This window comes from Maylandia zebra, linkage group LG10, assembly GCF_041146795.1.
Source record: "Maylandia zebra isolate NMK-2024a linkage group LG10, Mzebra_GT3a, whole genome shotgun sequence".
Taxonomy (NCBI): domain Eukaryota; kingdom Metazoa; phylum Chordata; class Actinopteri; order Cichliformes; family Cichlidae; genus Maylandia; species Maylandia zebra.
This window is the reverse complement of record NC_135176.1, coordinates 24,857,271-24,872,988: the sequence shown is the minus strand read 5'-3', so window position 1 is coordinate 24,872,988 and position 15,718 is coordinate 24,857,271. Positions and strand designations below refer to the sequence as shown.

Genomic DNA, 15,718 nt, shown 5'->3' with positions numbered 1-15,718 from the left:
CAAGCTCGATCATTGTATGCGTCTTTTATTGGGATTCTCCCCCTCACTAAGAAAGACACTCAACATTAAGTTCAATTCAGTTAAGCTACGCTCCATTTCATCTAAATGCCAGTATTACTGAAGATCACAAATACATAGGATTCGGCTTCTCTAATCATGGAGGGTGAAGACTGAGTGAAGCACTACAGCACAGAGCCAAAGTTCAGGAACTTTGGCTCTGGGCTTCAGTCATCCACCTGCACCAATTACACAAACCAACATGCCACCTTCTCATTGCAAATAAAAGAACCGAACAACAAGGGGCATAAAACATGACTTTTTTCACCATTAAATTTGGCAGAATTTGCAGTAAATTGATGGTTGAAAACCTTAAACCTTAAAGTTTTATGTTTCATTACAAAATTTTGCACTCTACAAATAGGTACGCATTGCTGTTAATCGGTTGGATAACTTTTATACCTTCAGAACTGCTTTATTTCTTTGTGCCATATATTCAAACAGATACTGGGGGGGGGGGGGAAATATGATATTTTTGTCCCAAGCTGCTCTACTGGATTGAAATCTGAGGCTTGTGGAAGCCATTTGAGTAACTCATGACAGAAAATGTTAAAGAAATGCTCAGTTTAAGATCTATTATTGATATCGATTTCAATTTCAATTCAATTCAATTCAATTTTATTCATATAGCGCCAAATCACAACAACAGTCGCCTCAAGGCGCTTTATATTGTAAGGTAGACCCTACAATAATATATTCGGAGAAAAAAACAACAACAATCAAGTGACCAATCACTTTGGCAACAGTGGGAAGGAAAAACTCCCTTTTAACAGGAAGAAGAACCAGCAGAACCAGGCTCAAGGAGTTGACCTGATTCAAACCACTGCAGCACAGTACCTGTAATACCTACTGCGTGCTCTAATTGCGCTAATAGGATATTATGGTTGACAACATCGAACGCTGCACTGAGGTCTAGCAGGACAAGCACAGAGATGAGTCCACTGTCAGAGGCCATAAGAAGATCATTTGTAACCTTCACTAAAGCTGTTTCTGTGCTGTGATGAGCTCTGAAACCTGACTGAAACTCTTCAAATAAACCATTCCTCTGCAGATGATCTGTTAGCTGTTTGACAACTACTCTTTCAAGGATGTTTGATATGAAAGGAAGGTTGGAGATTGGCCTATAATTAGCTAAGACTGCTGGGTCTAGAGATGCTTTTTGAGTAAAGGTTTAACTACAGCCAGCTTGAAGGCCTGTGGTACATAGCCGATTATTAGAGATATGCTGATCATATTCAAGATTGAAGCATTAATTAGTGTTAGAACTTCTTTGAGCAGTTTTGTAGGAATGGGGTCTAAAAGACACGTTGATGGTGTGGAGGAAGTAATTATTGAAGTTAACTCAGAAAGATCAATTGGAGAAAAAGACTACATAAATATAAATGGTACTAAGAGTAGCTGTAGATAATATTACATCTGTGAGATGATTATGGGTATTTTTTTTTCTCTTATGGTTAAAATTTTTTTGTGAAGAAGTTCATGAAGTATTACTGGTTAACGTTAAAGGGATGGTTGGCTCAACAGTGCTCTGACTTTTTGTCAGCCTGGCTACAGTGCTGAAGAGAAACCTGGGGTTGTTCTTATTTTCTTCAATCAGTGACGAGTAGTAAGATGTTCTGGCTTTGCGTACGGCTTTCTTATAAAGTATCACACTATTTCTCCAGGCAAAATGATGATCTTCTAAATTTGTGACACACCATTTCCTCTCCAGCTTACGAGTTATCTGCTTTAGGCTACGTGTTTGAGAATTATACCACAGAGTCAGGTACTTCTGATTAGAGACCTTAGTTTTCACAGGAGCAACAGTATCCAGAGTCGTACGTAGTGAGGAGGTGAAATTATTAACAAGAGAATCAACCTCTGTTGGAGTAGCGTTCAGGTAGCTGCTCTGTGTTGATACAAGGCATCTAAGATGACAATAGTGGGTGGATTATATTCTTAAACTTCGTTACAGCACTTTCAGAAAGACATCTACTGTGATTAAGTCTACTCTCCACCGCTGTGTAATCAATTATTGTAAATGTAAGTGTTATCAGGAAATGATCAGACAGGAGAGGGTTTTCAGGAAACACTGCCAAATGTTCAGTTTCTATTCCATATGTTAAAACAAGATCTAGAGTGTGATTAAAGTGGTGGGTGGGTTCTTTTACATTTTGAGAGAAGCCAATTGAGTCTAATAACAGATTAAACGCTGTGTTGACACTGTCATTTTTAGCATCTTTAGCATTTTGAGATTGAGATCGATTTATTATCTTTATTCAGTTGACTTGCATTCAGTGATGAAAAATAAAGTAAATAACACACCAAAAGGGTGTAGGGCGAAGCTACAGCTTATATAACACCGAGCCCAATACAACAATCATCACGTAACGTTAAAGAAATTAAATGAACTATATCTTTAAATCTGGATATAGATACCCCAGTAACCCCAGTAACAGAATGACACTTCTAATTGATGCCAACCTTGGGGTATTCAAAAATACAATTTCCTATTGATTTGCTTTCATTATGATTTTGAACAGCTTGTTGATATTAAGCGGTAACTGTCTATTATATGCTTTGTACATAATTTGAATTATGATCTACAAAATCTTTGAGTTTCAGTATATTTAACTGAATAAATAATGGATTTGTTGACTCTTGATAGGGTTTTTTGTTATCATTCTTATGGATTTTTGGCAAAACTTGATGTTTGTCTTGTGTTTCCACACACCTCAGTAAGTCCACAGTAAACAGTAAGTCATATATGGAACAATACGTGAAGTAATTTTTGACATAAGAATTTTCACTTTGTACAGTACTGGAATAGATTTAGGCATTTTAGCTTTGGCATAACTTATATGCAATTTCTGTTAGATTTGTTATCAACACTAACTCCCACAAATTCAGGTTAAAGAACTTTCGGCTTTGTTCATTTTCATTTTCATTCATTTATTTTCCCTTTTCCAAGGCAAAGGGACAATTTATTAGACTCAAGCCATTTTTAAACAATCAGTAGACCTACTGATTTCCAAGGTGTTTCAGTTTTCCCAGCAACAAAACAGTTGGGTCATGAACAAATAAAATACACTTCAGAAACCTGGAAAACAAATAATGCAAACAACAATGGTCCAAATACATAACCCTGTGGCACCCCATACACTACCCTTAATGAACCAGAATCTGTGTTATTTATATATGCATATTGATAAATGTCATCTAAATGGCCAATCATACAGAAGTCCTGCTTAATTTGCTTAAAGGTTGTGATTAAAAGTATCAAATGCTTTTTGTAGAGCCAAAACACCTCAACGGTGTGTTCCTTTCTGTCTGACTGTAAAATCAAAACTCATCAAAGCGGGAAACATTTTTAAACCTTCTACTATCCAGTGGTAAGCCTGTTTGAACTGTAGCCTCAGTTTCCTATTCTGACCTGACAGGAGTGGCAACCACTGTGGTCTTCTGCAGCTGTAGATCGTTTCAAGGTTTAATGTGCTGTGTGTTAAGAGATGCTCTTCTGCACACCTTATTTGCTACAAGTGGTTATTTGAGTTAACATCAAAACAGTCTGATGCACATACTCCAGAGGATAAAGATCTCTGGCATTTTCTCCCACAGAACTGCTGCTCACTGCATATTTTTGATTTTTCTCAGTTTTTTTCAGCACTTTCTCAAATACTCAGACCAGCCTATCTGACACCAACAACAACAACAAAGTCACTTTAATCACTGTCCTTCCCCGTTCGGAAACTTGATTTGAACTTCAGCCGGTCATCTCCAACATGTCTACAAGCCTAAATACAATGAGTTGCTGCTATGTGATTGGCTGATTAGATATTAGAGTTAATGAGCTGTTTGACATGTACACCTTATGAAGTGACCAGCGAGTATATGTAATAAGGTCAGTCAGAAAAATATCTGTGCCCATATCTTTCAGTCGCAAAACTATGACTGTGCTGCTTTGCTAAAAACAAACTGTAGTTTTTTGGGTTTTTTAAATTAACATCAAAAGAGGGCCATTGCAGAACCTTTTCATTCTGGCCCAAGAGTTAATGCATCAGGACCCCCAAAGTCAATAAAGTTATTTTCAGGGAAATGAAAATGAAAAATAAATAAATAGAATTAAATATTGTCAGTCTATTTGATGATTTCAGATATAATCTAGTCTGGATCAGAGTGATAGATTAGTTGACTATCTGTATCTGAACGGCTGTTCTTGAGCCACAGCTGTGGATTAAATCAGTATGATATTTAACAACTGCTATTTGCAGATGTTGCCACATGTTCATGTTTAACACACCTAAACAAGAAGATCTGAGTCTATATGTTCACAATTGAAATAAACTAATAACCTCTGGACATGTATTTGTTACATATAGTGAAAATCCATGGCACTGTTTCTTGCGATATATGCCTGCTTGCTTGTGTACGTGGCATTTCTCACATGCACATAAGAGACTGAATAAGAGCTTGTAAAGTGCAGATATCAAAAACACTGAACCAAAAGACAGAAAGCAATGTCAGATAAGTGCCTCCAAAATTCAGATTTAAGCTCAGTGTAGACAACAGCTTTTAGAGCTGCTGCCAACAACAACTATCAATGCCGAAGAGGGAAGAATTCCAACCATTCAACAATATACATTCCATTTCAAAAAAGAGGACACACAGCATCACAGACACGGGCCTGAATGAAAGAAAAAGCAAAGATCTCTGGGATTATAACATTTAACTCATCCTCACTCACCACAGATGGGAACACTGGCTGAACATTAGCAGTCTACATTCATCTTTCACATCATTTAATCACACCTATACTTAACATATTAATTTGGCATTTGAGGATTAGTTTAGTAAATTACAGTGGCGACTGTTGATTTCTATGATAGATCGAGTGCTTTGGGTTTTAGCACACCCGCTCTAGGAATGAGTCACAGCATTATACTTCTCAGACTGAGACAAACAGAGATTACTGGGCTTACCTACTGCCACACAGGTAGACACTCTGTCAAACGCATATTCACAACACACAGACACACACACACACACAGACAGCAGCTAAAGCCTTAAGATACACACAGTTAAGCACAAGCACCGAACACATGAAAATGGATCCAACACTGTTGCAATCCCTTTGAACTGCTGCTCAATTTTGCAAGAAAACTTGTTTAATGTTCTACCTCTTAGAATTGAAAGCGCCGTTTCAGTTTAAGGGTTATTTCCCCCTTTTGAAAAGAGCCTTTACGTCACTTCAGAAGATGCATTGTGAAAATTTTGTCGTTGCCTCTTATTCATATAAAAAACATTTAGCAACTTTGTGGTTTCCATGGATCTTGGGAAAGAGGTTCGTTGAAACCACTGGATTCTGCTGAAATGAACCAGGAAAGACTCTATACACGGTAAACCCAGAAGAGTTCGACCATAAGCAAACACGGATATCATGATTTTTGTTATATAAATTGTTTTTAAGACCACAGATTATTTATTAATCACCAGAAAGTCTCTATTATTTTTAGCCCCATAGCTTTTTAATGAGCCATATACGTATGCTTAAATTTATTTTTCCAGCAAATACTTTTAGTACATTAGTCATTTTTATATTGGAATAGCTGATTTTCATATTCATAATTCTACTTAAAAAATCTTAAAAAGTTTCAACCAAATTTTGTTCTTTTAAGAAAATGACGCTGGATCCACAATCTAAGTCACATAAGGAGCTGCAAAAGTTCTTTAAAGCTTTGGGGTTTTTTTAATGTATAGCTCAAATAATAACCTTTGACAAAACTGTTGAGAACAAAATGTAACCGATTAGGGGGTTTCCGATGAGTAATGTCTTCAACATTATTTCCCCATTTAAAAGCAGTACTCAGCATCCCATTGAACCCTGCTCAGGGAACTTTTAGCGATGATGTCGTTTGAATGCTGCTGAGCCTACAGCATACGTAACGACAAAACAAAAAGTCTCTGTGGAATAATACCACTTTTTTTTACTGCAGAAATTTTGATTCGTCATAGCAGGAAAAGAACAAGTGTAAATAACTGACTTCCTTTTAAATGAAGCCGTTTTAAGGGCTAAGCTCACTGGTATTGCCGACATTAAAAAAATGTTTTTATGCCGTGGAAAACATTAAATGTCAAGAACAGGGTTTTTTTGTTTAAACAAACATTACATTGAGCTTGTTGAAGTAGAAATATTTTTTTTTTTATAATAATTTAATATTCACACCAGTAATAAATGTTTAAGGTTTTATAAGGCTTGCATGTGTCATAGTGTCCAATTTTGATTTCTGGATATGACTGGATACCAGTCATATGAAAACATTTTAAAGGTTATGCATATAAGCTCACAGATATTGTCACCATTAAAAAAACATGTGGTTTCACCCTTTTTGTGCTTTTTGTGCTGTGAAAAAAGTCATATGGCAAGAACACAATAATAATTATTATTATATGTATAGATACATATAATCTTAACTCCAGTAATAAATGTTTATGTGGTTTTATAGTTTTTTTAGACTTGCATCTGGCTCTGTTGGATTATGATACCTGCTTACTTGTAATTTTCCTATTATGTTATAGGCAAAAATGCCTGCTTTAATGAGTAAATCATACTATTACATATAAGTCCTTTGAGTAAAAATATGAGTAAAATTTAAGCATTTCTGATTTATTATGTTCTGAAATTTTCTTTTCCATATGTACAAAGCTGTCACAACTCACAAACCAAATTTGAAAAGCACAGATTTATATCCAGTTCAATTTAAAAAGGTATTTCATTTAGTTACAATTAATTTTATTCCAAAAAAGAAAAGATCAACATTTTTACATTAAAAGCTGAAATGAAATAGTTTGTTCTTGTAATGTGTGTCAATTACTTGTACATGATAGATAAAATAATAAAATAAACTAATATTTTTTTAATAATTTAAAATAATTAGATTCATTTTAATCACTTTTTTGTTAAACATATTGCTGCATTTAATATAGTATCGATTTTTTTCTGTCGATACTATACTGTGTGCAAGGAGAACTTAACATTTGATCATAGCAGATGAACAGAACAAGGATTTGTTTGTTGTTTTATTGCCAAAACAATTTTTCACTTATTGATGAACTACTTTAAAAGATGGGTTTTTGATGTGAAGGCGGGATGTCTTCTTCAGTGTTTTTCCACCCAAGGACATGCTATGTGTTGCATGAGCTAAGTCTCTTAAAAGCTTTAAAAAAGAAAAAAAAATGGACCTGATGTTAATTTTGATTGATTGATTTATCCTTTTTCATGTCAAATAGTTCCCAGAAAAATGCAATTTAGATCATTATTTCCACTATGTGTTCATGTTGCTATATACCATCAGTGACAATAACTCACAGGCAGGACCTCATAATAAATGCATGTCTTAAATGACAAATTGCAACACTTACATTGCATATAGATGGAAACAAAGAAGCACAGACACACAAACACACAATGCTAACCCTAAACCCAATTCCTCAGTCCTCTACTGCGTATTTTGTCTGCTCCTCCTGAAAAACTCATTAGTCACACGTATTTACATTTGTACACAAATCCGCCCAGCAACAAACACAACAGGAGCTGTGGGCTGTCCTTGCATGTGCAATTCACATGCATTCATGTAACAGGCCATTCAAAAAAATCTTATGTGTACAATTACACGGTCAGAAACACGTGAGAAAGTATAGATGGATGGACACACTTATAGACAATAATTTCAGCATGAGCACTATCTTATAGGAAATTGTACTACACAATTGGGGAAAATGCGCACACACTGGCAACACTGGTGGTCCTGCTTGCAAAGAGCTAAAGCTCCTTTTTTTTTGTCTCTCGTGGGAGGCCCAGACAAAAGCAACAAACTGACAGGTAAACAAGCAGTCATGTTTGGGCAGACCTACCTGAGTAAAGCTCTCACCCTTCTCAGCCTCTCCCATCACACCCTCCTCCCACTGTCAGGAGCTCCATCCAGCGGTTTTATCTTCCCAATGCCCCTGCCTGGGTCTACGATTCATGTCTGAAACCTCATCTGCCTAGCCTTTAACTTCGTACCTTGATGCAATCCATAGCTCTGAAGGAAAACAGAGCTCTCAACTGAAACTGTTAAGGTGCTACACGTGAGATGCCTCGCAAGTGACGTAACAAAAGCAGCCATATTGAGCTCCGCAGCTCTCCAACTGATTGCATTTACAATTGCAAAACTTTTGAACAAAATATGTTCCAGCCATCCTACGTGTTAATCTGCAGACATGCAGAAAATTGTGTTAGTGGGTATAAATGCAGTGCAAAGGTTTTTATGTTTTTCATCATTTAACAGCTTCAGTGTGTAAAGAACATTACAACATTTTTACTAATAAGAACCTACCAGAAAAAATATTTGACTATATATCCCCATTGCTCAAAAAACTGCAGGCATACAGCTATGATTTGAAAAGAAGGACACTGAAATTGTAGTGGCTGCACATATTCTGATGGATGCAATATAGTATAATACACTATGATGCCCACATCTATCAGCATAACACCACTAGGCTATGGCTCTAAATGTAGGCCTGCATTTTCATAATGCATTAATTTGGTACAACATGGTTCGGAAAAGAGACGATGCTTAGCACTGCTGTGTCTGTGCACAGTACATCATAATTCAAAATATTCACTTTTATTGTAAAACTAGAAAATGAAATCGTATTATTATATCACAGATTCCTCTGAAAGTAGCGGTGTCAGCTGACTCTCTACCTAAAATCACTCAGAATCTATGTAAAGAACTGCCATGACTGCTTCACGTTTCATTTTGCAGACTTGTGTTAACAAGTTAACTTATGTGTAAATGTTTTTCTAAAATACAAAATACCTCAGGGCTTGGATTTACATACTTAACATGACTCCTAAGAGAATCAACAGTTCCAGTATCATGTTCACTGTGCAGATTGGGGCAAAGATGTTTAATCTTACAAGCTACAACAAAACAAAAAAATGAAGACATTTTTAACAAGACAGAACAACAGCTGAGGCATTAACCATTTTTCTGGGCAGCATGAGTCGCTCTGAATGGTCTTGTTTAGTCAAAGCTGGTAATAAAAGTCAAATGTCAAAAAATAGCTTAAAATCCATATTGAAATCAGAGAATTTGTAACAGATATAATATATAGATATATAAAGCACTTTTAGATGCTATAATATGAATTTGGCATGGCACATTGTCGATTCAATGTCTTTCCTACCCAACAATAAGGTTTTAATTGCAATGCTGAATTGTGTAAAAATCTTTTCCGATAAATTCAAACCAAAAATAACATATCACCAATCTTCATCGTTTGCATTGCAACATGTTTAAAAATGCCACGAAACCCTGTATGTTTGTCAGTTTCGACATGGAAACTGAACATGCGTCACACTAATTGACAAATATTGATCAAACCAAGTAACCAGGCCATTAGGACAGTGACATTTTGTTTGATAAGTGTATTATACACTGCTATTTTAAGTGCACAGAGATGAACACACATACACACATGCAGACACACACGCACTCAGGCAGCAAATCCCCGTCAACTTCAGCCTTTCCAAACAATTCAAAACATTTGGGAATAAAGTCGAGCAGCGTAAGACAAGAGTCTAACAAAAGCCACCCACACCTGTTTTATCACTGGAGTGTGTTTCCCTCCAACTAAACATTGGAAACGGGTTTGCTCTTTTTGCACAGCAGATGTTAGACAAGGGGAAAACCACGACCACAAGGACAGAGAGGGAGGAAGAGGCTAATAGTTCTGAACTGAACTATTGAATAATGAACTGAATGAATAATGTATTTAGAAATTTTGTACAAAGACCCTGCTAAAAGATAAATGATCAGCGAGAAAAGGTTTTCTCACCTAATTATTTAACACTTTTTTAGCTAGATAAGAATGGACAAGTTGCTTTAAAATGATTAGAATAGATTTCATTTTAAAAAGTAAATCCTTTTAAATTTTAAAAAGGATTAAAACACACACACACACACACACAACACAATCTTTTACTGCCACAAATGTAGCCAGTCTGATATCAGCTGGCATTTATGGTGGCTAATGTTAGCCATTTTCATATCCCATAACTGAATTGGTTTGCTAAGTTTTATACTCTTATCCATTTCTCCCTCTGTTATGTTATGACATCTAAACATCTAAACACCCTTATTTCCTGCTCAGTTAGTACCAAAACCAAATTAAAATCGCCAAGGATATGTCATAAAAATATTTTAACTTTTTTTTAAGTGGGACTTCATTTACTTAAGCTACTTAATTTTATGTTCAAATTGTCACCAAACTGTACAGAGTCTGGAGAGTTACATCAGTGAGTGCCTACAGCCATCTGTAAATCATCCGTAAGGCTCTGTCATGGTTTGTGGCTACATTTCAACCAGTGGTGGATCTTGTTGAAAAAGGGTAAAATTATAAACACAGACAAGCACCATCGGATTGCAGCCAACATCCAAAGCAGAGCTTTGGATTTCCTTCAAGAAACTGGCCTTTTGCCTTTCCACGTTTCAATAAATCACAGATTATGCATTGATTGATCGATTGACGGATAGATTAATGGACGGACGGACCATCCTTTATCGAAAGTGCTACCATAAGCATTTAGAAAAGACTATGTTGGGGAAATTTCTTCAAATTTAACAAGAATGTTCACTTTGATTTAAAGATGACGATGGGTTTAATGTCAAAGAACACAACGATCTCACAAAACACATTTTTGCCTGTTGCATAAGGATTCATAATCTAACTGACAAGCTTTCATAGAAAAAAGTCTAGCGCAAGGATAAAATGATGATGATGCAAAAAGTCAAAGGTCAAGGGTCATATTTCAAATTATATTGTCACAGAATGGCATAGATATAAGCTGTAAGTGGACACAAGCATACAACAGAGACATGATAAGTCTAGTTTAGTGGTAACTCTTTTAAAAGAAACAAAAATATGTTTATATATATATAATGGAGACATTAAATTGGAAGAAGTCAACATAAAAGTGTGTCTCTCTGAGAAAGTGAAAAATGGCCCATTTTGTTATTTTGTTAGAGACATTTTTGCATTTCAACATATTAAAATCTGCTCATCTGCTCAGCTTGGTGTCTGCACATGCTTGGTTTATTTAAATATATAGTATGCACGGTGCAGCACAGGGGTCATAGGTTATTTTTTATTGGAATCTTCATGATCAGATAAAACTAACAGAGCGAAAGAAGAGATGAACTCTGCGTCACACAGGCAGCCATGTGAATCTGCTGTTGCGTGTGCTGCTCTGGGAAAATGCATTTTACCGACTGAAGATAACCAGAGTCCCAGCAGTTCATCCTCCTACTCCTCCTCCCTATTTAACCTGGGCTGCTGGGTCAGGCTACTGTGTGTATGTGCTGGTATTAGCGCATGTATATACCTGTGTTGATCTATACCTGTGTTTGTGCATCTGGCTCGGCGGTGAGCATGGGAAAGAACGAGGGCAAAATACAGAGAAACCCATTAAGGATGAATGCTTTACACAACATTTGCACCTAAAAATCAAGAAGTACAGCAAATTTTAATCACCAAAGAAGTGATTGTGGTGCTGTTTCATACGCCTTAATATTTATAAAGGATTGGTTTTATCCCTCATAATCAAAACACTTTACAAAGAGAACAACCAGACGTACAGTGCTTTCACAGAGTAAAGGCTCAGCATTTGAGTCTTTGATTGATGAACTAAGAAAGGTTTTTATTTCTCCGCAAATATGTTGCTGCTTTAAATAGAAGTCTTCTAAGGAATCTCCAGCCTCCCTGCACCTTTCTTGGCCTTTTTAATGACAGTGTTTTCGTGATTTTTATCTGAAACCAGAACGTGAGAAGGAGCTAAAGTGCTTCTTGCTAAAGACTCTCGTGTAGGACTTTAAAACACCAGATACTGTTTTATCTGGCAATCAAGATAAAACTGCCAGAGTGAGTTCACTGCTCCAGCTATTCCCACTCTCCATTCCCATACCTGGATCATGTAGAATTCCCAGAGAAGGGCAGTAAATTGTCCAGCGGGGAGACGTTGTCCTCTCCCTCCTGAATACCTTTCACCCTGAGAAAACGAGACAAGAATGGAGGCATGTTGAGTTTCACCCATGTGTCCTTTCTGAAAAACACATACATCACTTTTCGTTTTTTTTCTTCTTTTTTTTTCCATGGGAGGCCTGAGGTGGAGTAGCGTCTGCGTGTGTTCATGTAAATATCTGCTTGAATGCATTCAGTCCATGACTTTCTCAGGTCCACCACCTACTATATAGAGATGAATGGGGAGTGCGGTACTTTCAGAGAAATTAAATATGTGGTTGACCTTTTGTTGATGGACAAACATTACTGAGGCTCCAGAGCAAATATGAAGGAGGCGGATTCAACCTCTTGTTCAGTTTGCAACGTTTACTCGCTGCAGAGAAGTTCAAACCTCGCCAAGAACATGTCAGCACCTCTGGCTAATGTGCAGGATGTGATATTTATGTATTGGCATCTCAGAAAGAAATTAAATCCGCAAGGCGATGCTGTGGTCAATTCAGGGTTTGTTATCAGCTCTCTAAAGGCTGAGGTGTAAGTCAGTGCACCATATGGATGACTGGCAGACTCATTTTTACTGGTGCAGGAGGAGTCATTTGCACTATTTACCGCTTAACCAAGTAAATGTCGGCACCTTTAATGTGACAGTGCCGTAGCAGGTAATGCTATTATCATATTTCAAGTACAAAACAGACCAAACCCATAAAAAGCGGGATATCTAACAAATGGAAGGCTATTCTTTAAAGTTAAACTTCAAAGATTTTGTCCATTAATCAGAAGGGAAATATTCCTAAACATATCATCAATATTTTCACATTAAAGAAATTCTTTAAAGATGAAAAATCTTGGTTACTTGACATAACAAGAACACAGGAAGTCACTGCAGCCACCTGAGAATGATAATGTCCTGTGCATTACTCAGCGTGACAAAGGTGCAAAGAAACTGAATTAGCAGAAAAGCTCTAAAGTGGTTTGTGATCAGGTTTTTTTACACATTCACTTCATTTGATCCCAACTATTAATCACTGAGATCTCTCCTCACACCATCTCAGTGAAAAAAATTTCAGAATTAGCATCACGCGGTCTGGCAGAACTCTGAGCCTAGTTCTGCCAGAGGTTTCTTCCTTCCCACTGTCGCCAAGTGTTTAGTCATCTGATTGCTGGAGTTTTTTCTATATTATTTGACGGTCTTTACTTGATAATATAAAGTGCTTTGAGGTGACTTGTTGTGATCTGGCACATCATGAATAAAACTGAATCAAATACCTATCTTCACCATGAAACTGAAATAACACAAGATTATAAGACACCCAATCTGATCTGGGAGCATCATGGGACATAAGGACACCTGGGCTACCTTAATTAACCCCCTGCAATGTTTTGACATGTAGTTGTAAAGAGACATCTCTCTCATAGGGTGAGGTCCATATGTGGTCCACAATGGCCAAAGCTATTCTAGTAGCATATGATAGTTTACATAGTTCTCTGTCCAAAGAACTATGCAAAGATTTGCAGTGAGTCATGACATGATGCCGAACATCCCGTGAGAACTGTGTTTACTTATATGATGCTTTGGCCAGTTTGTCTTTTCTATTCTGCCGTAGCTGGACAAACTTGTCTTTGAAAAATGTTCCTCGCCCTACTGGCAGAGCGAGTACAGGAACATTTGGATTCAGATGTATAAATTAGCATACAGCCTAGTCAGTAAATGAGCTCAAAGCTGCAGTTATCCATATATCTGTGGGTCCATGCACTTAAACCTTTACCCCTTGGAGCTCAACTAGGAGTAAGCCTTGAAGCACTTTTCCGAACTGAGCTGTTTCAGGCCTGCTTATACAACAAAATTACTAGGTTTGCATAGTGAACATGGTCCCTGCCTGTGCAGCTACCTGTGGAAAAAACCCAGAAACTACCATCTTTATTGATATATATTGAAGAGGCAAAACTCATCACACAGGCGAGGTCATCAGATGCCATCTTTATGGGGGAAAGAGTTAACGTGCAGCTGTGCGAGTATCTCAGTTTGCATGTGTGTGTGTCAGTCTGTGCACATGCACACAGAAGTGTGTTTATAACTGTTTACACTCTCCGGCTTTGCTCAGCCTGGTTCCTCCGAGCAAGCAGGTACACCAACAGGCAGGGAGTCCATGGCAGCCTCTCAATCATGTCTCCCTCCTTTTTGTTTCTCTTTTTGTTTCTCTCCTTCGCTCTTGTGTGACGGCCCACAACGTCGCCCCGGCCTGCATACCTTTTCAGCGCTCGTGAAGCGAGACTACTAATGCACTTGCTGCTCTCTTTGCCGCCTCATCGGCCCACACTGAGCTGCAAACTCCCGTGACAGCACAGGAGGCTCACTTTGTTTCATGTTTGCCCAAAAATTGTTTCAATATGTATTTTTGGGACCGGTGATGTTTGCATAATAAATCTTTGTGTCAGTGGAATACAAAGAGAGCTATAGGTCAAAACCTGGGTGGGTCACACTCTCTCTCTTTTTCCTCATTAACTCTCCTCTACTTTCTATTCTCTTTCTTAGCCAAGTTGTTTTTCCAGCCTGCTGTCAGTAGGTTTATATAGGCATGGTGCAGAGGCTGGAACTGTCTCTTTTAACAGTTCTCATTCTCCATGTATCGTTATTACACGTGGCCAGGTACAGTAAGCTGGAGGAGTATTTGCAGAGATGCACAACATGAAACAGCGAATCATGCTATGAACATTTTTCTGCCGTATGACTCAAATACAAAGCAAGACTGAACATTAGCTGTTTCAGTGTTCCAGAAAAATCCATTATCAACCTGAGTAAGCTTCGGGCTCTTTGACTAAAGCCAAAAACAACTTATTTAGAAATTACCCGTCAATTACACTTCCATTATGTTTAAACTGAATTTTTTTGAGATGGCCAAAAGAATTTTTCCTAATATTGTGCATGATGCGGTGAAGTTGAGTGGACCAGCAAAGAGTGAAGTCACGGTAATGTGCCTTAAATGGTGGGAAACCAAAGAAAAAATGAGGAAGTGGAGAAGCACTGACTGACATGCACTGTAGAGATAGAGATCAGCCCAACACCTGGCTAAAGCTGTATTTTTTTTTTTAAGTAGCAGAGTACCAGAGTTCATTCTCTTTAAAACAAATTCTTTCAGTGTGTTAGTGGTTTAAAAACTGTTTGTGAGGTTTTTATATAAAAATACTTCATTAAAATAGAACTCAAGTTTAAGAAATATGCTTCTATATAAAAGCTATGATTTTTTTTTTTAATGCATTGGCCTTGTTGCACAATGCCAGGCTCAGATTATGAGAGTTTTGGATTTAACATTTAGCAACAATCCACCCCTAATTAGATTTCCGACACTGGCCTTTGCACTCTCATGAGTCACTGGACTCCAAGGAGGCTGTGTATATTTTTAAGCAGTAAAAGGTACTAACACAATTTTTCCTTTAATGTTCAATATGAGGAATAAGTACAAAATTATGTAAAATTTAATTTAACGAAGTTTGAATGTTTCCTTGTTTATGTTTTAACATTCTGGCATATATGTGGTACAGTGGTGCAGAAGTTGACACTTTCACCACACACTGAGGTTAGAACCTTGCCCTCCTGGACTCGTGGTCACTAAAAGTAGAA

At 37.3% G+C, this 15,718-nt stretch overlaps 1 long non-coding RNA gene across 2 annotated transcripts in view; it reads right to left on the bottom strand.

Annotated features, from left to right (window-relative positions):
* LOC143420689 (uncharacterized) overlaps nucleotides 1-15,718 on the bottom strand; it is a 71,301-nt gene that overhangs the window by 55,150 nt on the left and 433 nt on the right. The window contains exon 2 of one of the 2 annotated variants that reach the window (XR_013100414.1): nucleotides 12,047-12,130. This is a non-coding gene — a long non-coding RNA (uncharacterized LOC143420689). Of the gene's footprint in view, nucleotides 1-7,947; nucleotides 8,112-12,046; nucleotides 12,131-15,718 lie in introns of those variants that run through there. The other variant, XR_013100415.1, reaches the window with a different exon arrangement.